Source organism: Bubalus bubalis, chromosome 16, assembly GCF_019923935.1.
Source record: "Bubalus bubalis isolate 160015118507 breed Murrah chromosome 16, NDDB_SH_1, whole genome shotgun sequence".
NCBI lineage: Eukaryota > Metazoa > Chordata > Mammalia > Artiodactyla > Bovidae > Bubalus > Bubalus bubalis.
The window spans coordinates 1,802,934-1,830,678 of NC_059172.1; the positions used below are offsets into that span (position 1 = coordinate 1,802,934).

At 42.7% G+C, this 27,745-nt stretch overlaps 1 long non-coding RNA gene across 1 annotated transcript; it reads left to right on the top strand.

Annotated features, from left to right (window-relative positions):
* The first annotated feature begins 5,780 nt into the window (after positions 1–5,780).
* On the top strand, positions 5,781–26,300 carry LOC102399794. The gene is made up of 7 exons (XR_006545202.2): positions 5,781–6,017; positions 6,254–6,476; positions 10,926–11,021; positions 16,861–16,968; positions 19,039–19,165; positions 20,691–20,861; positions 25,429–26,300. It is a non-coding gene; the product is annotated as a glycine N-phenylacetyltransferase (long non-coding RNA).
* Positions 26,301–27,745: the final 1,445 nt, after the last annotated feature.

Consider the following 27,745-nt stretch of genomic DNA (forward strand, 5'->3'; position numbering starts at 1 on the left):
TAAAGGTTATTCAGACTGGGATTACAATGGGTTTTTTTCTTTGGTAACACCGACTCTTAGTAGATCAGAGGAGGCTGTTATACTGGTGTGGTGATGCTTGGAAAGGACATCTCAGTTTTATGTTCGTGTCGGTCTTATTGTGGTCAGGAAATACTCAGGGTTGTGCACAGGCACTCAGGTGATGAATATAGCGGTCTTAGCTTGGATGGCATTCCGGAAGATTACTCTGATTCACCCTGGGTGACATCAGAGGCAAGCAAGGTTAAAGGTGAAGAGCTGGACGTCAAGTAGGGATGCTATCAAGTCTACCCCTGGTACACCCCCACCCCATCTCGGTGGTAGAACCGGGAGGGACGAGTACGGCGCCTGCGTCGGTAAGGGACAGACTAAGTCCGACCAGGAAGGAAAAGCTTTTGGTGTAACGTCTGTCTACACCCCCATCTAGAGCAGGGAGGGACGCCTCCGGTAGAAAAAATGGCGCTGGTCGCTTTTTTTCTCTCTTACAGATGGGAGCTAACAATTCCAGCCTCACTCCTTTGAACTGTATCCTAAAAAAACTGGGATAGATTTGATCCCCAGGGCTTAAAGAAGACACACCTGGTCTTCCTATGTGATACTACATGGCCACGATATCCATTAGAAGACGGCGAACGGTGGCCAGTTGGAGGGTCTCTTAAGTATAATACTGTTCTACAATTAGACCGGTTCTGTAAGGAACAAGGGAAATGGGTAGAAGTAGCATATGTGTTGCCCTTTTACTCTCTGCGAAATATGTCCGACTTATGTCCTAAGGGCATAGATTTGGGCGTGAAACCTTCAGCTCCCTCCTGTCCTCTTACTCTGCCCCCATGCTGGGGACTCCAAACTGGGATTCAAACTGCCCACATGGAGGTCCAAACAACTCCTGTCTCAGTACGACCTCAGACTACTCTGGTTTCAGTAGAAACTCAGACCATCGAAGTAAGAGATGAGATGGAAGACAGGAGACAAAGAGAAGAGGAAAAACAGGTTTCTCCAATCTATCCCTGGGATCATATGCGCAGAGCAGCCAGAGAGACTGAGGAACAGCCACACATGCTGTTGCCTCTTTATGAAACACCCACCGGGAGAAATAATCAGTCTGTGAGAGTTAATAAGCCTTTTTCTTATCAAGAAATACAAAGAATCAAGGAGGATCTGGGAGACTATTTAGATGACCCAGAAAAATATATTAGAGCTTTTAAAGGTGTTACTCTGCTTTATGACCTCACTTGGAAGGATGTGATGTATATCTTGGGACAAACGCTGACTCCCAAGTCAAAGACTCGAGTTTTGGGAAAAGCAGTTGCTTATGGAGATGAATGGCTTGGTAATGAATCAGTAGGGAAGAGGGAGAACAAGATAGCAGCCCTCCCCACTGGGAATCAGGCGGTCCCAACTATAGAACCAGACTGGGACTACAACACAGCTAAAGGAAGATGGGATCAGAGTCATTTTGTTAGATGTATTCTTGAAGGACTTAGGCAGGCGTGTTCTAAGCCTTTAAACTATGGCAAATTGGCAGATATGGAACAGGAGGAGAAGGAAGCTCCTGGTAAATTCCTAGATAGACTGAGAGAAGGCCTTCGCAGATTCACTGAGATTGATCCTGAAAGTGAAGAGGGAAAAGTGATCTTAAAGAATAGATTTCTCACTCAGTAGGCTCTAGATATCCGCCGTAAGCTATTAAAACAGGCGTATGGACCAAATCAGTCTTTAGATACTCTGTTACAACTGGCTCAGACAGTCTATTATGATAGGGAATATGAGGAAAAGAAAGAAAGGCAAAAAAATTACAAAGGAAAAGGCTGAAGCCTTCGCCATAGCCATGAAAAACGTTCTTAAACAGCCTGAGAAAAATGCCCAGAGGGGCCCAGGTGAAAAGGGATGGGCTTGCTATTACTGTGGAAAGGAGGGGCGCCTCAAGCGGGATTGCCCTCAGGCATCTAAGCCGCCCCCGGCTCCATGTCAGGTCTGCAAAGGACCACACTGGAAGAGAGACTGCCCCCAGAAGCGTAGGTCTCCAGGGTCGGACTCTCAAGACAATCAGGACTGAAGGCGCCCCGGGGGTCCCCACACAAGCTCCCGTCCTAATAACACCTGAGGAACCCTGGGTATTAATAATTGTGGGAGGCCAATCCATCGATTTCCTTTTAGATACTGGGGCAACTTATTCTGTGCTTACTGAAGCCCCTGGCCCACTTTCTTCCCGATCCGCTTCCGTAATGGGACAGTCTGGACGAGCCAAAAGGTATTATTTCAGTTATTCTTTATCTTGCAACTGGGATTCTGTGCTGTTTTCACACGAGTTTCTCATCGTGCCAAAATCTCCCTCACCCCTTTTGGGAAGGGATATACTGAGCAAGGTCCATGCCTCTGTTTTCATGAATATGGAGCCCTCCCTTTCTCTCCCTTTGGTTGAACAAAATGTAAATCCTAGAGTATGGGCTGATGGAAAATCTGTGGGTCGAGCACAAAATGCTATTCCTGTAGTTGTTAAGCTCAAAGACCCACCCGTATTTCCACATAAGAAGCAGTATCCACTGAAACCTGAAGTTAAGGAAGGGTTAGAACCCATCATCGAAAATTTAAAGGAGCAGGGACTATTAATTCCCTGTAACAGTCCTTGCAACACTCCTATTTTGGGTATAAAGAAATCGAATGGTAAATGGAGACTAGTTCAAGATTTACGAATAATAAATGAGGCTGTAGTTCCTTTACACCCCGTGGTGCCTAATCCTTATACTCTATTGTCTGAAATTCCTGAACGGGCCAAATATTTCTCAGTAATTGATTTAAAGGATGCCTTCTATTCAGTGCCTTTGGCGGAAGAAAGTTAATTTCTATTTGCCTTTGAAGACCCTACACAGCCAGCTTCTCAGTTAACCTGGACAGTTTTGCCCCAGGAATTTCGTGACAGTCCTCACTTATTCGTACAAAGTTTGTCACGGGATCTACAAAACTTTAATAGCTCTGAAGCAGTGGTGTTACAATATGTAGATGATATTTTGCTCTGTGCTGAGACAGAGGAAGCTTGTTCGCAAGCCTCAGAAGATTTCTTAAACTTTCTGGCAGGCTGTGGTTACAAGGCATCAAGAGAAAAGGCTCAGCTTTGTCAACAATTGGTTAGATATCTGGGCCTAATCATATCAGAAGGGACTAGGGCCATCGGCCTTGAGACAATTAAACCTATACTAAATCATCCCCTACCTATGACTTTAAGACAATTGAGTGGATTTTGGGGAATCACAGGTTACTGTCACATTTGGATTCCAGGTTATGTGGAATTTGCCCGGCCTTTATATAAACTTATAGCTGAAACTCAGCAGGCCCAAACCGACAAACTGGTTTGGTCTCCAGAAACTCAAAAGGCTTTTAAGATTCTTCAGACTGCTCTCCTGCAAGCTCCAGCTCTGAGCTTGCCCACAGGGTCAGAATTTAATTTGTTTGTCACTGATAGAAAAGGTGTGGCATTGGGAGTTTTGACACAACCCCGAGGGCCTCACCAGCAACCTGTTGCTTATCTAAGCAGAGAATTAGATGTAATTTCACGTGGGTGGCCCCACCGCCTAAGAGTAATTGGGGCAGCGGCTTTATTAGCACCTGAAGCTTTAAAAATAATTAATGGATGAAAGCTTACTGTACTGACTTCTCATGATGTGAATGGAATCTTAAATTCTAAGGTTAATATTTGGATGACAGACAGTAGGCTTCTTAAGTATCAGTCATTGTTGTTAGAAGGACCAGTAACTAAGCTTAAAGTTTGTGGAAATTTAAATCCTGCCACTTTCCTTCCTGAGAAGGAAAATGAAACACCTGATCACGATTGTTCTCAATTCCTAACTTTAAACTATGCAGCTCTGGAGGATCTAAAGGATACCCCATTAGCCAATCCTGACATGGAAATATTTACAGATGGCAGTTCTTTTGTTCAGGATGGAAAGCATAAAGCAGGTTACGCCGTGGTGACTGCTGAACAGGTTTTGGAAGCAAAATCTCTCCCCCAGGGAACCAGTGCTCAGTTAGCGGAGCCTGTGGCCCTGACCCGAGCTCTAAAGTTAAGCAAAGGGCAGCGGGTAAATATCTACACAGATTCTAAGTATGCTTATTTGACTTTACATGCTCATGCTGCAATGTGGAAGGAGAGACAGTTTAAAACAGCAACAGGAGAACCTATTAAGCATTTCAGAGAGATCGAGAGACTTTTAACTGCTATATATTGTCCTAAAGAAGTAGCTGTTATGCACTGCAAAGGGCACAGCAGGGATGGGAGTAAAATAGCCAAAGGTAATCAGCTGGCTGACTGTCAAGCCAGAAAAGTGGCACTTTACGAAACCCCTTCACTACAGACGCCTTTGATCTGGACAGGTCCTGTGGAACAGGAAAAACCACAATATACTGAGAAAGAATTAGAAAGATGTGAGAAACGAGGAGCAAAGATTACTGATAAAGGATGGTTACAGTCCAAGGATGGACGATTAATAATTCCTGAAAATGCTCAGTGGAAAATTCTTAAGGGTTTACATCAGAGTTTTCATTTGGGTGCCGAGAGTACTTACCAGATGGTTTCTCGTTTGTTTGAAGGTAAAAATGTAATGAAAACTTTAAAGGATATTATCAAAAGGTGTGAGATTTGTCAAAAAAAATAACCCAAAGACTGAAAAGCTAGCAAAATCTGGATTACAACGAAGTGGGAAGTATCCTGGAGAGGATTGGGAAAATGATTTTACTCATATGCCAAAAGCTAATGGATATTCCGAGCTCGGAAGTAGTTATGGAACGAGAACGATGCCCCTTTTTCCTAGGCAACATAATTCTCCTAAAAGAAAAGGGGGGAATGAGAGAGTCAGTTCCTAGGCAGGTTGATAGGATGTCTAGGGGTCCCCAAGGAGAGAGAGGTCTGGAATTCTCAAGGAGGAAGAAAGGACAAACTTTTTTTCTTTCTCCACATTCCTTAGGATTATATAACAATAATGTATCCTGCCTAAGGACAGTCTTTGGATTCAACCTTCTGTTATCTTAAAGTGTAAATTATGGGAGTAGACCTGGTCTTTACTAGGATGTATCTTGCCTGAGGACAGTGTTATCTTAAAATGTAAATTATGGGAGTAGGTCTGATGAGGTCTTTACAACCTCCAGACATTCTTTGGAGTATATAACTTCATTGCTAACACCAGCAAGCGGGTACTCTTTCTGCCCCTTTCTGATGCCTATGTCAGAAGCTTGCTCTATCTCCTTTATACTTTAATAAAACTTTATTACACAAAAGCTCTGAGCAATCAAGCCTCGTCTCTGGCCCCAGATTGAATTCTTCTCCTCCGGGGGCCAGGAATCCCGGTGTATTCGCGTGATTCAACAACAACTTTTCAGTGGTCTTAATCCTTTTCCCCACAAGTTTGTGGAATGAACATTGACAGTGCAGAAACCTACAAGGGAAGAACCTTTGTATTCTATTACAAGTTACTCACTAAAGCAGTACTACCTTTAAGCTTCAATTGTATCTCTGGGAATGAGAGATGGGCATTAAGTATAATTTGCATAATTCCCTATTATCTCTGCCTCCCAGATAAGGAGCATCAAGCTAAAATACTTTTGTTAAGCTCACAGGAAACATCCTGACCAGACCCACCTGTGAATCACTGAAGGAAGGAAGACATGAACAAGTCCCATCCAGAGGCTGACCCAAACTAGGAAATGTTTTATTTTAATCCCTCCCCTTTAAGTAGTAAAGAAGCTTGAGTTCTAACTCAGCCAAGACGGTTCTCTGGGACGCAAGCCAGCTGTCGCTTTGGCCTGCCGGCCTTTGAAAAGTCACCGTTCCTTGCCAGGCCTTTGAATAGTCACCGTTCCTTTACTAGACTACGGAGCTGCAAGCAGTATAAGACTGGACTCACTGACACTACTGTCTTCCCGACCTCGTGCACCTCTGAAAGCCAGCCACTGTTTGCACCTATGTTCCCTTACGTGTCAAACGTGCTTTTCCTGTGGCTTCCTTTAAGGTTCTCTGTCTATCCGGGATTTTTAATCGTTTAATTATGATATGTCTGGGGAGTGGTTCTCCTTCTGTTTATTCCGTTTGAGGTTTACCGAACTTATCCTAAAGGTGAGGGTGGGGGGTGGGGTACTTTCTAGGCCCTTTAAGTCTTTCCAAGTTAGTAATTTCTTATGGTTAAAAAAAGAGCTCTGATTCTCTACATCAAGTTCAAACAGTGGCCGTCTCTTGCTTTTGCCGCAGGTATTCATGAAAACGGCTGGAGCGCACCAGGCGTTGCCTGTAGAAATCCTGCCTCCAGGATCTCACAGTTCAGAGTTGCTGAGGACTGGGGGGATTGGAAGGACCTCTGGGATCAGAAAGCAGCTCAGACCTCTGGAAAAAAATGAGCCTCAGGGGGGCACTCTGCCAAACACGGGACCTGGGAGGAGGGACTCCCCACACCCAGCCGCTGAAGCGCAGCTTGGTACGTGGGTTCAGTTAAGACTCTCAGCTCAGCAGGTTGGGGATCAGACCAATAGGCACACTTTTCAAGACCACAGTAGCCAGAAGATACGTGTCATCTTCTGGAATGATCTTCTGCCTCTTGTTTCTGGGGGGGATCTCCGCAGAGACTGAGTGGGAAGACAGTGTCACAGGTAAGAGCCAAGGAGGATCACTGCTCTGAGACGCCTCGGCCCCTGTCTCCTCACTGAAGCGGATGAACCAAAACGCTGCTGTTGGATGCGGATAAAGAATTTCTGAGTGCTGAGAGTTATGCCAGGCGAAAAGGAAGTAGTTCCCTTTGAGAAATCTGTATCAGGCATGTACCATGTACGGGGTAGTGTCCTGATTCTGTAAGAACTTTTCCCTGGATAAAGACAGGCTTTTGTTCTGAATTGGTACGTAAACGTGGCGTGATTTGGAAACTTCCTGTTAATAGCTGGCGTGCCAGAAAAGGTAACAGCTTCTAGGAAGAAGTATGTGGGTTTGGGTGATATTTATGGAACAGTTTGTAGACATACTATGCAAACATGATCTTATTCAATTCCCTAGAAACATTATATGGTAGTCAGATTTTTTTCCCCCCTTGGATAAATGATGGCCAGGGAAATTAAGTGCCCTTCTTAAAGTTTCCAAAAGACGAGGTAGACTGTAGTCAACAGACTACAATCCAGATGAGATTAGTATTAATTTAAAACCATAAAAAAGAAATGTAATTTTTAAAATCTCAGTTATAATGCTCCTATATAATTTGGTGTTTCCTTCTAAATTTTTATCACCTGTGATTTATGTAAATATGCACACAAAAAGGCCTCTAGTTATTTTTGCAGTGTCATGTCCCTCCTTTTCATGTTCATCTTGAAGACTTTCTCACATGGCAACATATAACCTTCATGTTAAAATGGGTTTTAGAGTAGTAAAAGAATGATAGGTCATATTTACATGAATTATATGTATAGCAGGACACTGAGATTGTGTCCTGTACATGCCTGTGAGTTAATATTGTATTGCTTTCAAACTTTTTCAGAGTCTTTTTCTTCATTTGAACTGTTTTCTTTGGATAAATTCCCAGTACTGGAATGGATTTGTCAAAGGTTTCACACTGTGCTTCCCAGGGCTTTGGCTGTTATCAAGCCTGGCACCCCCTAAAATGAATCTCCTCAGTTTTAGTCAACTGCAGTTATTGAACATTACATTTGTGTTCATTTTGTGTGTGTGTGTGTGTGTGCATATATGCAAGTGCAAAAAGTTTTCCCAAATGTACTTGTCAGAACTTTAGTATTCTATCCCAGTAATCTGGCATCAAATTCAACTTTTCTTATTCTCATGCAGTCTTTTTGTGAAATGCTCCTAGCTAATGTCTGAATGGGCTTCCCAGGTGGCATGAATGGTAAAGAGCCCTCTTGCTAATGCAGGAGACATAAGAGACAGGAGTTCAATCCCTGGGTCAGGAAGATCCCCTGGGGGAGGGCATGGCAACCCACTCCAGTATTCTTGCTTAGAGAATCCCATGGACAGAGGAGCCTGGTGGGCTACAGTCCATAAGGATTGCAAGAGTTGGACACAACTGAAGCAACTCAGCACACATGCGATGTCTGATTAATGTTTAGAAATGATACACTTCTACTGTCTTGATATTTTCCAAGATATGGCACAGGTACTTCTATTCTAGTCTGAGCCTTTTTTTCAAAGAAACATCTGGTAGGAATGCCCAAGCCCAGAATGTAGTTGGTTCTTCTACTGACACCTGTTGAATGAAAGAATGAGTCTTTTCCCTTAGTAATCCCAGAGTGACTAAAGAGATGATTGTGTTTATGCAAGCATGTCATACATTAAATCAATAAACACTGAGTTCTTGCTGTGTGCCCAACAGTGTAATAAACATTGAGAATAATAGAATAAATGATTTAAGATCCTGCCCAGAGGACTGATAAGCTAGAGGGCTGTAACAAGTTTTGATTGAAATGTGTACATAATCTTTGGGGGGTACAGAAAAGAGAGTGATCTGTTCCGTTTGGATTGAGGAACTAAAGGGAGTCAATAGAAAAGGGAAATTTGAGTAAGACTTTGAAACGGGAACAAAAGCTGGATTTTGAAGGTCTTCTGGTATTAGGGCCTAAATAAAATGAAAACAGTCCAGAGTTGTTAAACCAGATACTGAGTTAAAGAAATATTCTGTGGTCCTGTGTGGAAAAGAAGGACAACAGAGGAGACTAGCACACTTCACTTTATAGTAAAGAAAACATATATTTACAGGACTTAAGTGATTCCTACCAGCCTCAGTGACTGCCCACAGCAACTACAATCAAGATACAAAGACCACTTCAAAAAATTAACCTAGAATGGATTAAAGGCTTAAATGTATTAAGACCTGAAATCATAAAACTCCTAGAAGAAAACATGGTATGGGGTGGGAGGGGAACTTGACCATGGTCTTGGCAATGATTTTTTTGGATATGGCAACAAAAGCTCAAGTATTGAAAGCAGAGAATAAACACGTGGGGCTATATCAAACTAAAAATTTCTGTACAGCAAAAGAATCAACAAAATGAACAATCTATAGAATAGGAGAAAACATTTGCAAACCATTAAGGGGTTAATATTCCCCTGTCCCAGGTGACAGACAGGCTGAAGGTAGACCCAGGGGAGAGAGAAGCACTTCCAGCCCAGCTACTACCTTATATTTTGAGTTACTGTGCCATGTCCAACTTTGTGCAACCTGCCAGGCTCCTCTGTCCATGGGATTTTCCTGCAGAAATACTGGAGTAGTTGCTATTTCCTCCTCCAAGGGATCTTCCTGACCCAGGGATCGAACCAACATCTCCTGAGTCTCCTGCATTAGCAGGTGGATTCTTTATCACTGAGCCACCTGGGAATCCCTGAAGTTAGCTGCAAAATGCCCGCTGCTTTAATTTTGCTCTCCGGGTTTTCCACTGGGAAATATTGAGGGCAGGAGGAGAAGGAGGCAACAGAGGATGAGATGATTGGATGGCATCACCGACTCAATGGACATGAGTTTGACCAAACTCCAGGAGATAGTAAGGGACAGGGAAACCTGGCGTACTGCAGTCCACTGGGTCACAAAGAGTCGGACACAACTGAGCAACTGAACAACAGCACCCAGGTTTTCCATAGGAGTCTCTCCATGCTGTGCTGTGCTTAGTCACTCAGTCGTGTCCAACTCTTTGTGACCCCATGGACTGTAGTCTGCCAGGCACCTCTGTCTATGGGGATTCTCCAGCCAAGAATACTGGACTGGGTTGCCATGCCTTCCTCCAGAGGATCTTCCCAACCCAGGGATTGAACCCAGGTCTCCCGCATTGCAGGTGGATTTGTTACCAACTGAGCCACCAGGGATGCCCAAGAATACTAGAGTGGGTAGTCTATCCCTTCTCCAGGGAATCTTCCCAACCCAGGAATCAAACTGGGGTCTCCTGCATTGCAGACAGATTCTCTATCAGCTGAGCTACCAGAGAATCTCTGTGGTCCGCCCTAAGTGGAAACATAAAGGGAAGGGAATTCTGGGAAATGTAGTTCAGCCTAGCTTAGGTGACACCTCATTTGTTGAATACATTAAGTTCTCAATAAATATTAACACTTACTGAGTGATTGAATAAGTGAATGACTCATAGATGAATAAAGCAATACTTAGGTTTCCAGTCTAGTCACAAAAGTCTATTTAAAATATAATGAAACCATACCAAAAAAGCATTAAATAAAAAATCAAAGCCAGACTTTGGTAAGGAGAGACTTTATTTGAAAGGATTATTTCAAGAGGGAAAAGGAGTGCTGAAATAGGAAGAGGGTATTATTTCAACAGAAGAACTCTCAGATGGTAAGATCTACAAACATCTGAAAGGCCAGGCAGAAAGGGGTTATTTCATGGAAAGGAGTCAGCAAAGTTTCATGGAGGATCATTCTGAATGCCAGTGTTGGCTTGAGCTGAGGGTGGATCACAGCCAGAGGACTCTGTGCAGGAGAGAAGACGGATTAATGTTTTGTCAAGCCAATAACCTTTGTTAAGCTGTTAGAACACTTTGTTGCGATTGTTAAGCTGGGATAAACCATCCACCTAACCATGGAGGAAAGGAGAGTAAACAGAAAGAATCCAGTTCTTATGCCCTTTTAATGGGTTGTTTGGCTTTTGGTTTGTTTGAAGTTTTTTTTATGTTGACTTCTATGAGCTGTTGAAGAGGGGGAGTTTGAAGGATTAGTAGCCTTGTCACAGACAACATGACGGTTATGATGAGTCTTAAGCCCAATGGGAGAAGGGCAATTCCTTGCAGGAAGACACTCAGAAACATGAAGGGAGTGGCGGGTTTTTTGTTCTGTTTTGCTTTTTAACCATTGCTGTTTCCCAGGAAACAGGGACTTGGGCATCTTTGTGTGTCTTCCAGCACTTCTCATTCCTTGTCTGTCGATCCTCTCTTAGGTTAAGGGACCTGCCAAGATGTTCCATTTACAAGGCCCACAACTGCTGCAGATGTTAGAGAAATCCTTGAGGAAGAGTCTCCCTGAGTCCTTAAAGGTGAGAGTGGAGCATTCTTAAGGGGAAAAGGGCTAGGGATGGCTTGAGGGAAGGTGGGAAAGAGAACAAGGAAACCCTGAGCACTACTCTGTGCCAAGCTCACCCATCTGGCTGCTCGTTTGGTTTACCTCACCTATCTGCAAGACAGCTATGTCATGTCTGTAGAACCAAAGGGGAAAGGCAGGCTCAGTCATATGACTTGACCAAGATCATGCCAGCGGTGAGTGGCAGGGCTATGATTTGAACCCATTGTGATCTTTGTTGTGTGATGACGCCAAACCTTTCCCTCGTGCCCTTCAGCTCATGTTATGTAACTCTGGAAGTTTTTTTTTTTTTTTTTTTCCCAGAATTGGCAAAGTCAATGTTTATTCTTAGCAAACAATCAAGTGCCTGGTGAAGAGCTATCCATTATGGTTCTTCTTTGTAATTAATAATTGGTCAAATTCTGTTTTTTGTCAAACCCCAAGGATTATGTTTAACTTTGAATGAGACAGAAATTGTGTTTAAGGAATGATCTTGTACCTTAGAGAAGTGGAAGTGTTTTTCTTGCAATAATATATATTACAAAGGGAGTAGGCTATTACTAGAGATAAAGACTGCCACTATTATGATACAGGAATCAATTCACCAAGAAGATGTAAGAAAACCTGAAATGCATAAACCTGGGAACAGAGGCTCAAAGGACACGAGACAGAAACTGAGAACCCTGAAAGAAGAAATTGGGAAGCACACAGGCATGAAGAGCTCAGCACTTCTCGCTCAGTGATTTGTAGAAAAGGCAGAAAACCTATAAATACATATGTGAACTTATTGTATATGAAATACTATGAACCAGCTTGAATAAATTGCCATTTATAGAATACTTTCCACAGCCATGGCAGGGTACATACTATTTTCAAGTGCACATGGAATGTTTAGCAAAATAGACCATATTTTTTAAAATTTTAGAAGAATTGAAATATAGCAAGTATGTTCTTGAACAATATAGAATTAAACTAAAAAAAAAAAAAAGCCCTGAAAGATATCTAGAAAATACCTGAATTTCTAAAAGTATACAACACACTTCTAAATAAGTCATGTTTAAATTTACAAGGAAAATTAGAAAACATTTTAGTTGAATGAAAACAAAAATACAATATATGAAAAGCTTTGGAATGCAACTAAAGCAGTTGGTAACTGAGAAACAGATAGCATTAAGTGCTTATACTAAAAAAGAATAACAGTCTAGGGACTTCTCTGGCAGTCCAATAGTTAAGACTTGGCACTTCCAGTGAAAACAATTTTCAATACTAAGTCCATACATTTCAATTTGTATATTCTGTGAAAAGCATGAATTACCAAAGGTCACTGAAGAAGAAATACGCAACCTGAATTGCCCTCTATCCATTGGAGAAATTGACTTTGTAGTTTAAAACCTTCCAACAAAGAAAATTCCATGCTCAGATATTGTCAGTGGCAATTTCTACCACACACGTAAGGAAAAAATATCACTTCCACAAAAACCCTTGCAGAATAGAGCAGAGGAGAAAACACTTCCCAAATCATTTTATGAGTCCAGAATTACCCTGACACCAAAATGAAAACTACAGAACAATATTCTTTGTGAACAGAGATATCCATTAACAAAATAATATCAAGTCAAATCCATCAACATATCAAAAGGATAATACATCATAACCAAGGGAAGTTCATCTTGGAAAGGCAAGGCAGATTCAACATTCAGAAATCAATCAGTTCAATTCACTGTTATCAACAGACTGGAGAAAGCCATAGATCTTCTCTCAGTAGATGCAGAAAAATGTTTGACAGAATGTAATGTTTCTGATAAAAATAAAACTCTCAGCAAACTAGAAATAGGAGGGAATTTCTTCAACCTGATAAAACGTGTACTGGAAAAAATCTATACCTAAGAATAAACTAAATAGTGAAAGATTTAATATTCTTGCTAAGGTCAGTAGCAAGGGAAAGATATTCATTCCCACCAGTCCCAGTGGGAATGGTACTAGATATACTAATCAGCACAATAAGACAAGAAAAAGAAATAAGAGAAATACATATTGGAAAAAAATAAAGTAGTGTTTATTCACAGCTGGTATAATTGTCTAATGAGAAAAATCTTAAGGAATCTACCAAAATCCCAAAGCTCCTAGATGTACAATTAGGTTTAGCAAAGGCCTTAGGGTGAACATACAAAATACAAAAATTGGTTTTCCATGTACTAGCAATGGACAATTGGAATTAAAAATCAATACAATTTATAAGTTAGACAAAAACAGTAGACAACAACAACAAAAAAACCTTAAGTATAAACTCTGTTAGCATACAGGGCTTGTCTGGAAAATAAACGCTTTTCCTTTTATTGATGAATCACAGCTCCAGACTTCTCAGGGCAGCATGAATATGACATAGAATTTAGTAGAGTTAATTATACTGATCATGCTGATGGGAAACCTGAAAGGAATAGCATCGTATTATATCCTTTTTTGGTCAGGGGTTTGGGGGGGAGCTTCCCTTGTAGACCAGCTGGTAAAGAATCTGCCTGCAGTGCAGGAGACCTGGGTTCCATCCCTGGGTTGGGAAGACCCCCTGGAGAAGGGAACGGCTACTCCTCGAGTATTCTGGCCTGGAGAGTCCCATGAGCTCTATAGTCCATGGGGTGGCAAAGCACCGAACGCATCTTCTCCTTGGTGCCCTGACACTGTGTTTAGGGGTCATGTGTAGGCTGGGCCAGGGGTGCTTAGTGTAGCCCAGAGGCATGCTACACTGAGGGGTAGGGTAGGCAGCTCTTGAGAGGAACAAGGTCAGTAGTCAGACGGCTTTGATCCCACAAATTCATTGTTTTCTGGGTAACACTGCAAAAATCTCAGTGCTCTTGCATGTAAAATGAGTAAAACCAGAAAGTAAATACTCTTGGTAGACACTCCTCAACCTTGAACAGGGTTGTGTGTGTGTGAGTCGCTCAGCCGAGTCTGACTCTTTGAGACCATGGACTGTAGCCTGCCAGCCTCCACTGTCCATGGGATTCTGCAGGCAAGAATACTGGAGTGGGTTGCCATTTCCTTCTCCAAGGAATCTTCCCGCCCCAGGGATCAAACGCAGGTCTCCCACTTTGCAGGCAGATGTTTCATCAGTTGAAACACCAGGGAAGCCCTAAGCAGGGTTATCATTACCTTGCAGAGATGTTTGGAGGGTTAACTAAGATATAATAAAATTAATAGCCAATACTTCTTGCTGCTGCTGCTGCTGCTGCAAGTCGCTTCAGTCGTGTCCGACTCTGTGCGACCTCATAGACGGCAGCCCACCAGGCTCCCCCATCCCTGGGATTCTCCAGGCAAGAACACTGGAGTGGGTTGCCATTTCCTTCTCCAATGCATGAAAGTGAAAAGTGAAAGTGAAGTCACTCAGTCGTGTCCGACTTTTACTGATCCCATGGACTGCAGCCTACCAGGCTCCTCCGTCCATGGGATTTTCCAGGCAAGAGTACTGGAGTAGGGTGCCACAACACTTGCCAAATATCAGGAACTACACCATGTATTCAATATAACCTCAAAAGTATTTTTCAGGAGGAGGAGGGGAAGGAACTAAATCAGTTAGGTGCCTGAATTATTTTTATCTTTACTGGAAAATTTTTCCAAGTCTACTTGGAAAATTTTTCAAGTTAAATTGTTTTCTTTTATGCTGTATGTCTGGGGTTTGAATTGTTATTTACTTTTTGTGTTAAGTGGATCCCAAACTTTTTCGAGAAAATCTTTGCATGACTAGTCTTAGCCCAACTCTACTGTAAGGCAAAGTAACTCTCAATATGAGATCCTCAGTTTTAATGAGGTTCTTTTCCTCTCTACTCACCTGATTCTTTGATGACATAGCTTTTTCCCCAGAAGCAGAAATCTAGGATATTTGTAAAATTTATTCTTGTTACAAATGTATGACCTAAAACTCATTGACTAGTTGCTAATAAGTCTCAGGTGAGAGAAAAATCTGGGTATTGCAGCCTGAAGGACTGCCCACCTATCTCCCAAGCAGAGGAAACTATGTGGGTTTAGCTCGCCTGTAGCTTCGGTCCCTTCCGTTTGCAGTGGCTGCCTGAGTCACTATGTTCCGGTTAAATGACACTATCACGGGCACAGAAACGTGTATATAAATGCCACTGGTTCCAAACGTCATGTGGAAAAGCATGTATTTTATTTTCCTTAAAGCTGCATTTAATTTCTATATTGAGCATCTGCTAACGGCAGAAATTTAATTTATAAAAACTCAGTAAAGTCAAAGTTTGAAAGACAAAGTCAAAGTTTGCCTCCTCCTCTTTCGCTTTAGTCTGACATGAACATTTCATGGCAAGAGTAGGGAAGCACAGGGTGAGAGGTGGTCCTTTGCCTGAAATAGTCACCATTCCGTCGGCCCTGGTCTTTGGCATTCTTCCATGCCTTCTGCTAAGGCATCTTGTTTCAATGCATCCAGGTCCTAAGGTCCACCCTGGTATGGATTGCTGTTTTTCCTCTCCCCACAACCATGTGGCTCATTCCAGTTTGGACAATCTCTTTCTCGGGCTCTTCAATGTTTTGAGGGCACCAATGTTTGAACAGATGGTTGCAAAGATTTAAAAAATTGCCCAATAAGTGTTGCCCTTGGACCTTGGCCACCAAAGCTTGTGTTGTTAACACCATGCTCTGTCTCTACTTTTTACATAGATGGGAATTCATTTAACCTTTATGGAAGGTGATTCAGAGACGTGTGCAAGAAAAATAAAATATTTAAACAACAGTTGGTGTTTGACCCAGAAATTCCCCTTCTAGAATTTGTAATATCAGACATATTTGCAAAGATTTATGCAAAAGCAATTTTCATTGAAAAGTAAACTCTTAAAGATTAGAAAACACTGAAATGATGAGCATTAAGACAGTAAAATTGAAGTAGTCCTTCCATATAATGGATATTATGCAGCCATTAAAATGATTATATAGATTTCTGTTTATTGATGTGGAAACAAGCTCATAGTATAGTGTGTATGTGTATGTGGGGGGGGGAACAGATGTTAAATTAATATGTATTAGGTAATTGATTCATGTTTAAGAACTGTATGTGTGTGTGTTAGTCACTCAGTCGTGTCCAACTCTTTGTGACCTCGTGGACTGTAGCCCACCAGGCTTCTCTGCCCATGGAATTTTCCAGGCAAGAATACTGGAGTGGGTTGCCATTCCCTTCTCCAGGGGATTTTCCTGAGCCAGGGATTGAACCCCGGTCTCTTGCGTTGAAGGCAGTTTCTTTAGTTTCCCTGACTGAGCCATCAGGGAACCCTGAAAACTATGTGTGTGTGTAAATAAATGGAATAAATGGAAAGATATAACACTAAATTCTACAATGTGTTAGTAGATGATTTTAATTTATTCATTTTATTTATCTGGATTTTAAAATATACTAATAAAATTTTTTATCTTCCCTGGTGGCTCAGATAGTAAAGAATCTGCCTTCAAGGCAGAGATCTGGGTTCTATTCCTGGGTTGGGAAGATCCCCTGGAGAAGGAAATGGAAACCCACTCCAGTATTCTTGCCTGGAGAATCCCATGGACAGAGGAGCCTGGCAGGCTACAGTCCATGGGGTCAAAAACAGCTGGACATGACTGAGGCAACTAACACACATACACACAATATAATGTTCTCACTGTTTGACCCCAAAGTCTATTTCCATTTGGAGTAATAAAGTAGAACCTGAAGACCAAAATAAAGGCCCTATTAGGTACTTAACCTGATTTCATAGAATAAGCCTTGTCCTGATCAAAACAGGGTGCTTCACCATCCCTTCCTGATAAGCTGACCCTCTCACTTTCTCGGGATATGGCAGGTTTACGGGACCGTCTTCCACATGAACCAGGGAAACCCATTCAATCTAAAGGCCCTGGTGGACAAGTGGCCTGATTTTAAGACAGTGGTTATCCGCCCTCAGGAGCAGGTAAGGGGCCAGGGGCAGAAGGAATGTGCGTCTGTGTTTGTATTCGCTATGTGCCCACCAGGTGCCCGGCAATGTGGTAGACCCTGTGGATACAGAAACGAAATGCAGTGACAGTGAACAGGCCCCCGTGCTCAAGAACCTCCGAGTCTGGAGGGAAGCAGACAAGCAAAGCAAATACAGCAAGGTGTGACAAGGTACAATAAGTATGGGAGAAACAGGAGTAGCGCTGGCCAAGAGACGGTTAGGCTACAGAGGTCAGGATGCGGGGCAAGGACCAGAGAGCTTTCACGGAAGACGTTTTGCCAAAAGGGAATTTTGAAGAATAATAGGTTTTTGACAGGTTGACAAGAACAGAGGTTGCGTTCTAAGCAGCGAAAGGAACACCCCAACATGTGTGAAGGTAAATATGACAACGTTGTGTGCGAAGCCGCTTCGGTCGTGTCTGACTCTCTGCGACCCCATGGATGGCAGCCCACCAGGCTCCTCTGTCCATGGGATTCTCCAGGCAAGAACGCTGGAGTAGGTTGCCATTTCCTACTCCAATGATAACATTAGGGAAATAAAAAGAACAGATTATGATGCTTGTATTTCAGAATATATTTTCAGTACTAGACTTTTAAAATCAGACTAAGTTGTTAATCTGTTTCAAATATAAATATGTTATCAGATCAGATCAGATCAGTCGCTCAGTCATGTCTGACTCTTTGGGACCCCGTGAATCACAGCACGCCAGGCCTCCCTGTCCATCACCAACTCCCGGAGTTCACTGAGACTCACATCCATCGAGTCAGTAATGCCATCCAGCCATCTCATCCTCTGTCGTCCCCTTCTCCTCTTGCCCCCAATCCCTCTCAGCATCAGAGTCTTTCCAGTGAGTCAACTGTTCCCATGAGGTGGCCAAAGTACTGGAGTTTCAGCTTTAGCATCATTCCTTCCAAAGAAATCCCAGGGCTGATCTCCTTCAGAATGGACTGGTTGGATCTCCTTGCAGTCCAAGGCACACCACAGTTCAAAAGCATCAATTCTTCGGTGCTCAGCCTTCTTCCATCCAACTCTCACATCCATACATGACCACAGGAAAAACCATAGCCTTGACTAGACAGACCTTTGTTGGCAAAGTAATGTCTCTGCTTTTGAATATGCTATCTAGGTTGGTCATAACTTTCTTTCTAAGCATATTGAAAATGAAGTATAAAAAATTCCCACATCAAAAATATGTAACTGTATAATATCATTTGATGAATTATTTGGAAGTAAAAGTTAAATGTATAGTGATCTTTTTAAAAGTACCAAATTAAACAGAATACAAAAGTAAAGATACTTTAATTATTGAAATCTAAAAGGGAATAATATTCACTTTTTAATGCAATCTTTAAAAAACAGATTGTTCATGGTATTAATCGGAAGGGCATTTCTGGGCAACAATTTCCAGCTATTCCTCCTTGTTGGGTAGTTGTTCTTTGATTTCTTCCTTCAGCTTCAAAATAATCTCATCATCTTTTATTTGTTAATTTTGAGACAATATTTTGAGCAAATTTTGTTTTAGCTTTTTTGGAAATATGAATTTTTTTTAAACAGTGCATTGCAGTTTACATTTTAAGGCATCCTGGGTCTTCATTCTGTACAGCTTTATCACATGTGAGAATTCTAATGCAAGGTTACCTGTGTCCATTTCAATATTGTCCTCATAATCCATTTGTTCTAAGACTCTTTGAAACAGAGTAACATTTACTCTTGCAACTGAAGCTTGTCTTTAACAAAATTTCATTCTTTCTCCTGAGGATTGCAAAATCACTGAAGAATGCACTCTAAACTGGTAAGTGTTTGGTTGATTTGAAATTGTCATGCAACAGAAAAATACCTTCATCAAGTTTTTCTTACTTGTAAGTGGAATCATTCATTAAATCCCTGACTTAGTCATATGGTGAAAATGATTCAGAATGATAATAGCACACCAAGAAGAATAGCGATATTTAGTTTGTAAAATAGCACTGTATACTGAATACCAAACAAGTATTCCAATCACTGGATATGATCAGTTTGGTTTATTTATATTACCCAACCACACAGGAGATGGCAGATGACTTTGATCATTATACCAACACCTACCAAATCTATTCCAAGGATCTCAACAACTGTCAAGAGTCCCTTACCACATTAGATGTCATCAACTGGAAACAACGTTTGCAGATCCAAAGTATGTAAGGGCTCTGTGATCTTCCCACTGAGGGGACTGCTCATATCTATACCTGGAGCATCACTTTATCCTGAGTACATCCCCTACAATCAGTATTTCCTACTAGACCCCAGACACTCAGCTTGATGGTGACACCCTGTGTCAGCTAACACCATCTCTTCAGTGGAGTTGAATTCAAACATTGCAAACTAGAGGGTTCTTTTAAGAACATGTGAGAAATGTAAGTTCTTGTTAGATGAGGATTCCTGATATGTTTTGCAGACATATTGAAGGTCCCTTAGGGTGACTGGGTGTGAGAGCTGATCTACCCCTCTGGCCTTCTTATTGTTTGTTGTTTAGTTGCTAAACCGTGTCCAACTCTGCAATCTCAGGGACTGCAGCCCACCAGGCTCCTCTGTCCATGAGATTTTCCAGGCAAGAATATTGAGAACGGGTTGCATTTCCTTCTCCAGGGGATCCTCCCGACCCAGGGATCGAACCTGCGGCTCTTGTGTCTCCTGCACTGGCAGGTGGACTCTTTGCCACTGAGCCACCAATTGGAATGATAAGTCCTTGTGCCATAGAGCACGTCCCCAGTCACAGGAAACCTGTCAGTGTTGGAATCGGACTCCCTTGGGGTGACGTCCCTGTTCTGCCTACTATTTGCTTCGTGATCTTGAGCAAGTAGTGTAACATATTCTATTTTTCAGTCCCTCACATATAAACAATGAAGATAATAGAAGTACCTGAAACTTGCGGCTGGGCTTCCCAAGGGACACAGTGGTAAAGAAACTGCCTGCCGATGCAGGAGATGTGTGTTCGATCCCTGGGTTGGGAAGATCCCCCTGGAGGAGGCAACCCACTCCAGTAATCTTGCCTGGAGAATCCGATGAACAGAGGAGCCTGGCAGGCTGTGGTCCATGTGGTTGCAAAGAGTTGCACATGACTGAGCATGCATGCAATACATATGGTTAATGTAAGGATTAATGTGGTATTAGACCAATACCAGGGCATGTCAAAGGTTGGCTACTATTTTTTTTTTTAATTTATTTGGCTGTGCTGGGTCTTTGTTGCTGCCCGCAGGCTTTCTCTAGTTGCAGCAAGTAGGGGCTGCTCTTCATTGCGGTGTTGGGCTTTCTCGTTGCCATGGCTCCTCGTGTTGTGGACCACAAGTTCTAAGAAAGCGGGCTTCAGAAGCTGCAGCACACAGGCTTAGTCCCTCCAAGGCATCTGCCCGGAATCAGGGACCGAACCCATGACCTCTGCATTGCAGGCGCATTCTTAACCACTGGGCTACCAAGGAAGCCCAAGTTTTGCTACGATTTTTAAAATGCCACGTGTCCCTCGATTCCACAGTATTTCTAGTGTTATCTCTGTATTGGGTAAGAGCAAACAGGTTGAGGCAGTGATGAGGCCATGGTCACACGGTCGCTTGCAACACCAGAAGCAAAGTTGCTGACTTTCAATCCTGGACATGTCTGTTGGGAAGCTTCCAGGAGCATCTACAAGGGCAGTTACTTCTCCCCCTAACTTTACCCCTATCTAGGTTCACAGTCCAGTCTGAATGAGGTGATACAGAGTCTTGCAGCCGCCAAATTTGCTAAGGTTGAGCACACACAGTGCATTCTCTATGTGATGCCGGAGACAGCGAGGAAACTCTTCCTTCCCTGCCAGAGACAAAGAACTTACCTGTTGGATATGGCCCACCCAAAGCCATGTGAGTTTGAAAAAAGATGCTCTTTCACCATTGCAGTAGCCTCCCAACTTCTCTCCCCATATTCACTCTTGGCTCCCCGCAATCCATTTCCAGAGCGATGCTTTTAGAGTGTGATGTGGGTTACATCCATTCACCTGCCGAAGAGCCACTGAGGATTCTCAGCTTGCTGTTGTTGTTCAGTCGCTAAATTGTGTCTGACTTTTTGCAAATCCACAAACTACATACAGCACGCCAGGCTTCCCTGTCCTTCACCATCTCCAGGAGTTTGCTCAAACTTATGTCCATTGAGTCGGTGATGCTATCTAACCATTTCATCCTCTGTCATCCCCTTCTCCACTGCCCTCAATCTTTCCCAGCATCAGAGGCTTTTCCAATGAGTCAGCTGCTCCTCACATTAAGTGGCCAAAGTATTGGAGTTTCAGCATCAGTCCTTCCAATGAATATTCAGGACTGCTTTCCTTTAGGATGGACTGGTTGGATCTCCTTGCAATCCAAGGGACTCTCAAGAGTGTTCTCCAACACCACAGTTCAAAGCATCAATTCTTTGGCACTTAGCTTTCTTTACAATCCAACTCTCATATCCATATACGACTACTGGAAAAAACCATAGCCTTTGACTAGATGGACCTTTGTGAGGGAAAGTGGTATCTCTGTTTTTTAATATGCTGTCTAGGTTTGTCATAAGCTTTTCCTCCAATGAGAAAGATTTTTTTTTTTTTTTTTGGTGGCTGCAGTTACCATCTGTAGTGATTTTGGAGCCAAAGAAAAAAAAAATCAAAGTCAAACTCCTTTATGAACTTCCAAGGTCCTATAAGACCTGGAACTCATCACCTCTTGGACTTATCCTGTCGCCCTTCCTCACTCCCACCAGCGGCTCTGACCCTCTTTATACAACTCGATCCCATGCACCCACACATGGCTTTGGGCCATTGCATTTGCACTTCCGTCTTCCCACAATGTCCTTCCCTCTGATCTCATACACTTGCCTCTTATTGTCATTCATACTCTCAGATGCCATTTCTTCAGAGATGCCCAGTCCTATGGTCCTCTGTGTTAAAATGAATGGAAACGTTTTACTCACAGTATCATACATCACTGCCCATGGAGTTCTCCAGGCAAGAATACTAGAGTGGGTTGCCATTTCCTTCTCTAGTGGATCATGTTATATCAGAACCTTCGCCATGTCCCGTTTCATTTTGGCTGGTTCTGCACAGCATGGCTCATATGTTTATTGATTTACGTAAGCCCCTTCGCCATGACAAGGCTGTGATTCATGAAGGGGTGTAGGGGCAGCAGACGATGAGATGGTTAGACAGCATGGCTGACTTAATGGGCTTGAATTTGAGCGAATCCAGGTTACACCTGAAAACACCTTCACATCTATAGTCTCAATTTGATTCTGTTGTCCACCCTGGAGGGTAGACAAGATAGGAGATATTATCCCTATTTCCTGACAGAAACAGGCTTGGATGATGAAATAGCTTGTTCGGGTCACATGGATAGTTAAGGGTGTGATGGGCTTGAGTACAGATCCCCTAGTTCCCCATCTCAAGACCCTTTCCAAAGCCCTTTACGCCCTGAAGATGACTTCAGGCTCAGTGTTCTGTGCTTCTGGGGCTGCCTACACTCCACATCACACCACTTCTCTGGACTTCAGTTCCCATAGTGGACAAGGACCCCTCTGACAGCAACATTCTATGATTCCATGGTTCACAAGCTCTGGCTTTACCCACAGTTGCTAGCATGTGCTTTGGGGCACTCACCTATTTTCTGTTTACCTAGTTTTCTCATCAGTAAAATGGGGTCTTATCAATTCCCTCATTAAATGCTGAGTCGCTGCTTTGCCGACAGCATCCATACTTAACTTTTAGATACTTCTGACTGGAGTAACAGGCAAATTTGGCCTTGGAGTATGGAATGAAGCAGGGCAAAGGCTAATAGAGTTTTGCCAAGAGAATGCACTGGTCATAACACTCTCTTCTAACTACACAAGAGAAGACTCTATACATGGACATCACCAGATGGTCAACACCAAAATCACACTGATAGTATTCTTTGCAGCCAAAGATGGAGAAGCTCTATACAGTCAACAAAAACAAGACTAGGAGCAGACTGTGGCTCAGACCATGAACTCCTTATTGCCAAATTCAGACTTAAATTGAAGAAAGTGGGGAAAACCTTGAGACCATTCAGGTATGACCTAAATCAAATCCCGTATGATTATACAGTGGAAGTGAGAAATAGATTTAAGGGACTAGATCTGATAGATAGAGTGCCTGATGAACAATGGATGGAGGTTCGTGACATTGTACAGGAGACAGGGATCAAGACCATCCCTAAGGAAAAGAAATGCAAAGAAGCAAAATGGCTGTCTGGGGAGGCCTTACAGATAGCTGTGAAAGAAGAGAAGCGAAAGACAAAGGAGAAGAGGAAAGATATAAGCATCTGAATTGCAGAGGTCCAAAGAATAGCAAGGAGAGATAAGAACGGCTGCCTCAGCGATCAATGCAAAGAAATAGAGGAAAACAACAGAATGGGAAAGACTAGAGATCTCTTCAAGAAAATTAGACATATCAAGGAACATTTCATGCAAAGATGCAGCTCGATAAAAGACAGAAATGGTATGGACTTAACAGAAGCAGAAGCTATTAAGAAGAGGTGGCAAGAATACACAGAAGAACTGTACAAAAAAGATCTTCATGACCAAGATAATCACAATGGTGTGATCACTCACCTAGAGCCAGACATCCTGGAATGTGAAGTCAAGTGGGCCTTAGAAAGCATCATTACGAACAGAGCTCATGGAGGTGATGGAATTCCAGTTGAGCTATTTCAAATCCTGAAAGAGGATGCTGTGAAAACGCTGCACTCAATATGCCAGCAAATTTGGAAAACTCAGCAGTGGCCACAGAATGGAAAAGGTCAGTTTTCATTCCAATCCCAAAGAAAGGCAATACCAAAAAATGCTCAAACTACCACACAACTGCACTCATCTCACACGCTAGTAAAGTAATGCTCAAAATTCTCCAAGCCAGGCTTCAGCAGTACGTGAACCATGAACTTCCAGATGTTCAAGCTGGTTTTAGAAAAGGCAGAGGAACCAGAGATCAAATTGTCAACATCTGCTGGATCATGGTAAAAGCAAGAAAGTTCCATAAAAACATCTATTTCTGCTTTATTGACTATGCCAAAGCCTTTGACTGTGTGGGTCACAATAAACTGTGGAAAATTCTGAAAGAGATGGGAATACCAGACCACCTGACCTACCTCTTGAGAAACCTATATGCAGGTCAGGAAGCAACAGTTAGAACTGGACATGGAACAACAGACTGGTTCCAAGTAGGAAAAGGAGTATGTCAAGGCTGTATATTGTCACCCTGCTTATTTAACCTATACACAGAGTACATCATGAGAAACACTGGGCTGAAAGAAGCACAAGCTGGAATCAAGATTGCTGGGAGAAATATCAATCACCTCAGATATGCAGATGACACCACCTTTATAGCAGAAAAGTAAAGAGAAACTCAAAAGCCTCTTGATGAAAGTGAAAGAGGAAAGTGAAAAAGTTGACTTAAAACTCAACATTCAGAAAATGAAGATCATGGCATCTTCTTCCATCGCTTCATGGGAAATAGATGAGGAAACAGTGGAAACAGTGTCAGACTTTATTTTTCTGGGCTCCAAAATCACTGCAGATGGTGACTGCAGCCATGAAATTAAAAGACGCTTATTCCTTGGAAGGAAAGTTATGACCAACCTAGATAGTATATTCAAAAGCAGATACATTATTTTGCCAGCAAAGGTCCGTCTAGTCAAGGCTATGGTTTTTCCACTGGTCATGTATGGATGTGAGAGTTGAACTGTGAAGAAAGCTGAGCACTGAAGAATTGATGCTTTTGAACTGTGGTGTTGGAGAAGAGTCTTGAGAGTCCCTTGGACTGCAAGGAGAAACCAGTCCATTCTGAAGGAGATCAGCCCTGGGATTTCTTTGGAAGGAATGATGCTAAAGCTGAAACTCCAGTACTTTGGCCACCTCATGTGAAGAGTTGACTCATTGGAAAAGAGTCTGATGCTGGGAGGGATTGGAGGCAGGAGGAGAAGGGGACAACAGAGGATGAGATGTTTGGATGGCATCACCTACTCGATGAACGTGAGTTTGAGTGAACTCCGAGAGTTGGTGATGGACAGGGAGGCCTGGCGTGCTGCAATTCATGGGATTGCAAAGAGTCGGACACGACTGAATGACTGAACTGAACTGACTGCGGGTAGGCAAAAGTCCTGGGTCCTTACGGTGTAATTGCTCTTTTATCAGTTTTTGAGGAAGGTACGATTGATAGGCTCACTTTATAAAGGAAGGAGGCAGAGAGACAGCATGTTTCCTGTTTGAAATCACACAGCTTTTGAATTATGAATCTGGGTAGCCTTGTTGCAGAATCTGTGCCTTTCCCTGCACTCTCAAATGCATCATCTGAAGACCATTTGGGGGCAAATAATATGTATAATACTTCTCAGTATGTGTGACATACGAGTTTTTGTTTGTTTTTTTTTTTTTCCTTCTTGTCAATAGTAACCAGGAGATGTTTAAGCTTTCATCCATGGATCCTACCCATGCCGCTTTGGTGAATAAATTCTGGCATTTTGGTGGCAACAAGAGGAGCCAGAGGTTCATCGAGCGCTGTATCCAGGCCTTCCCTACCTTCTGCCTGCTGGGGCCTGAGGGGACCCCTGCCTCCTGGTCCCTGATGGACCAGACGGGAGAGATTCGGATGGGGGCCACGGTGCCCAAGTACCGTGGCCACGGGCTCATCTCCCACATCCTGGCTGTCCACACCCAGGCTCTGGACCAGCTCGGCATCCCCGTGTATAACCACACGGACAAAGCCAACAAAATCGTGCAGAAAATCAGTCACAACCTGCATCACATCGCCATCCCCCATGGGTGGAACCAGTGGAACTGTGAGCCCCTGTAAAGTGGGCCTCCACCCAAGACAGCGCCAGGTGGGATGGACATGTGGCCAAAGAGGCAGAGGGCTGGGCGGGAATGAAGAATGAATCCTCATCAGTGGGGAAGCAGCGTGGGCTGTTTGGGGTGGAAGAGCGGTGAACGGTCAACAGAACCCCAGAGTCCCTGCTCACTGCTCACCCACGGACTTCCCTTTGGGTCCTGCACACCGTCCTGCTTCCTCCACATTCCAACCCTGGCACCCACCATGCTATTCTGTGCTTCTATGAGTTCAACTTTTTTTCTTTTTAAGACCCCCATGTATAAAGAGGGAGGTGATATATGTATAAATATGGCTGATTTGTGCTATTGTATAGCAGAAACCAACACAACTTTGTAAGGCAATTTTCCTCCAATTAAGAAATAAATTAAAAGAATAAAGTTAATGCTTTGAAGAAACATTAAAAAAAATGTCTAAGTGATATCATCTGGCAGTATCCCTGTTCCTGTCTGGTTTATTTCACAGGTTCGTAAGTTTCTTGTAACACTTATGGCTAGTAAGGAAGTGCCCTTAATTGATAAAGGATGAATGCAACTCCCTATTCCAGTGTTCCACTACTGTTTCCAGCACTGTCAAATTTCTCTCTATTTAGAGTATACGGGGCTTCCCCGGTGGCTCAGTGGTGAGGAAGCCACCTGCCAATCCCTGGGTCGGGAAGATCCCCTGGAGGGAAAACAGCACCGCACTCCAGTGTTCTTGCCTGGAGAATTCCATGGACAGAGGAGCCTGGCGGGCTACAGTCCATGGGGTCACAGAGAGTCAGACACGACTGAGCAACTAAGCACAGCACAGCACAAAACTTTAAGACAACAAAATGCTCACATCTCTAATGAATTAGTGTAGCACGGGTATGATTATTTAAGAAGAGAGATACTGGGGATGTATCAGTGGTAGAAAAAAAAGAATTCTCCAAGCCAATACATTGAGGAAGAATACTTCCTCATTTCAAGAAGATGAACTGAAACTGCTGTTCTAAGACAGGATTTCTATATCACATCTGTGATCATCATCATATCACTGGAATTTTCTGAGTACTGAAAACATAAAACAGCACAGATTGCAGTAATAAAGTACATTAACTGCTTACTTTGAAGGATATTTTCACTGAATGTAGAATTTTTTCAATGTTTTTCCTGAAGCCTTTTTTATGCTGTTGATGCAGTTCTTTCTAACTTTGTAGTGATAAGAAGCCAAGGGCAATTGTTGTTGTTCCCTCAATGCAATATGTCTTTTTGTCTCTGACTGCTTTGTCCCCCTACTTTTAAATTTTATGTATTTATTTTCCTGTAGCTGAAAAATAGTATGAGATCTTAACAAATATTTCAGTGTAAGGGACAGTGTTGTTATCTGTGAACCCACTATCGTAGAGCAGGCCTCTAGAACTTTTTCATCTTACACAGTGGATACTTCATACTCAATGATAAGCAGCTCATCCTGTTTCCCTCTCCTCCTAACTACCACTCCACTTTTTGTTTCCACGAGCAGCACTACTTTAGATACCGCGTGTAAGTGGAGTCATGTCCTTCTGGGACTCGCTAATTTCACTCAGCATAAAGTCCTCAAGTTTCATCCACGTTGTTATATTGCTGTGTTTCCTCCTTTTCAAGGCTGATAATACTCCACTGTAGGTATGTACCACACTTTTTATCCATCATTCTGACATTTAGGTTGCTTCCTTATTGGCTATTGTAAATAATGTTGTATGAACATGGGAGTGAAGACAGCTATTCCACGTCTTCTTCATTTCATCTGTCAATGGGCATTTAGGTTGATTCTATGTCCTGGATATTGTAAATAGTGCTGCTATGAACACTGAGGTGAACGTGTCCTTCTGAATGAGAGTTTTTGTCTTGTCCGTGTGTATGACCAGGAGTGGGATTG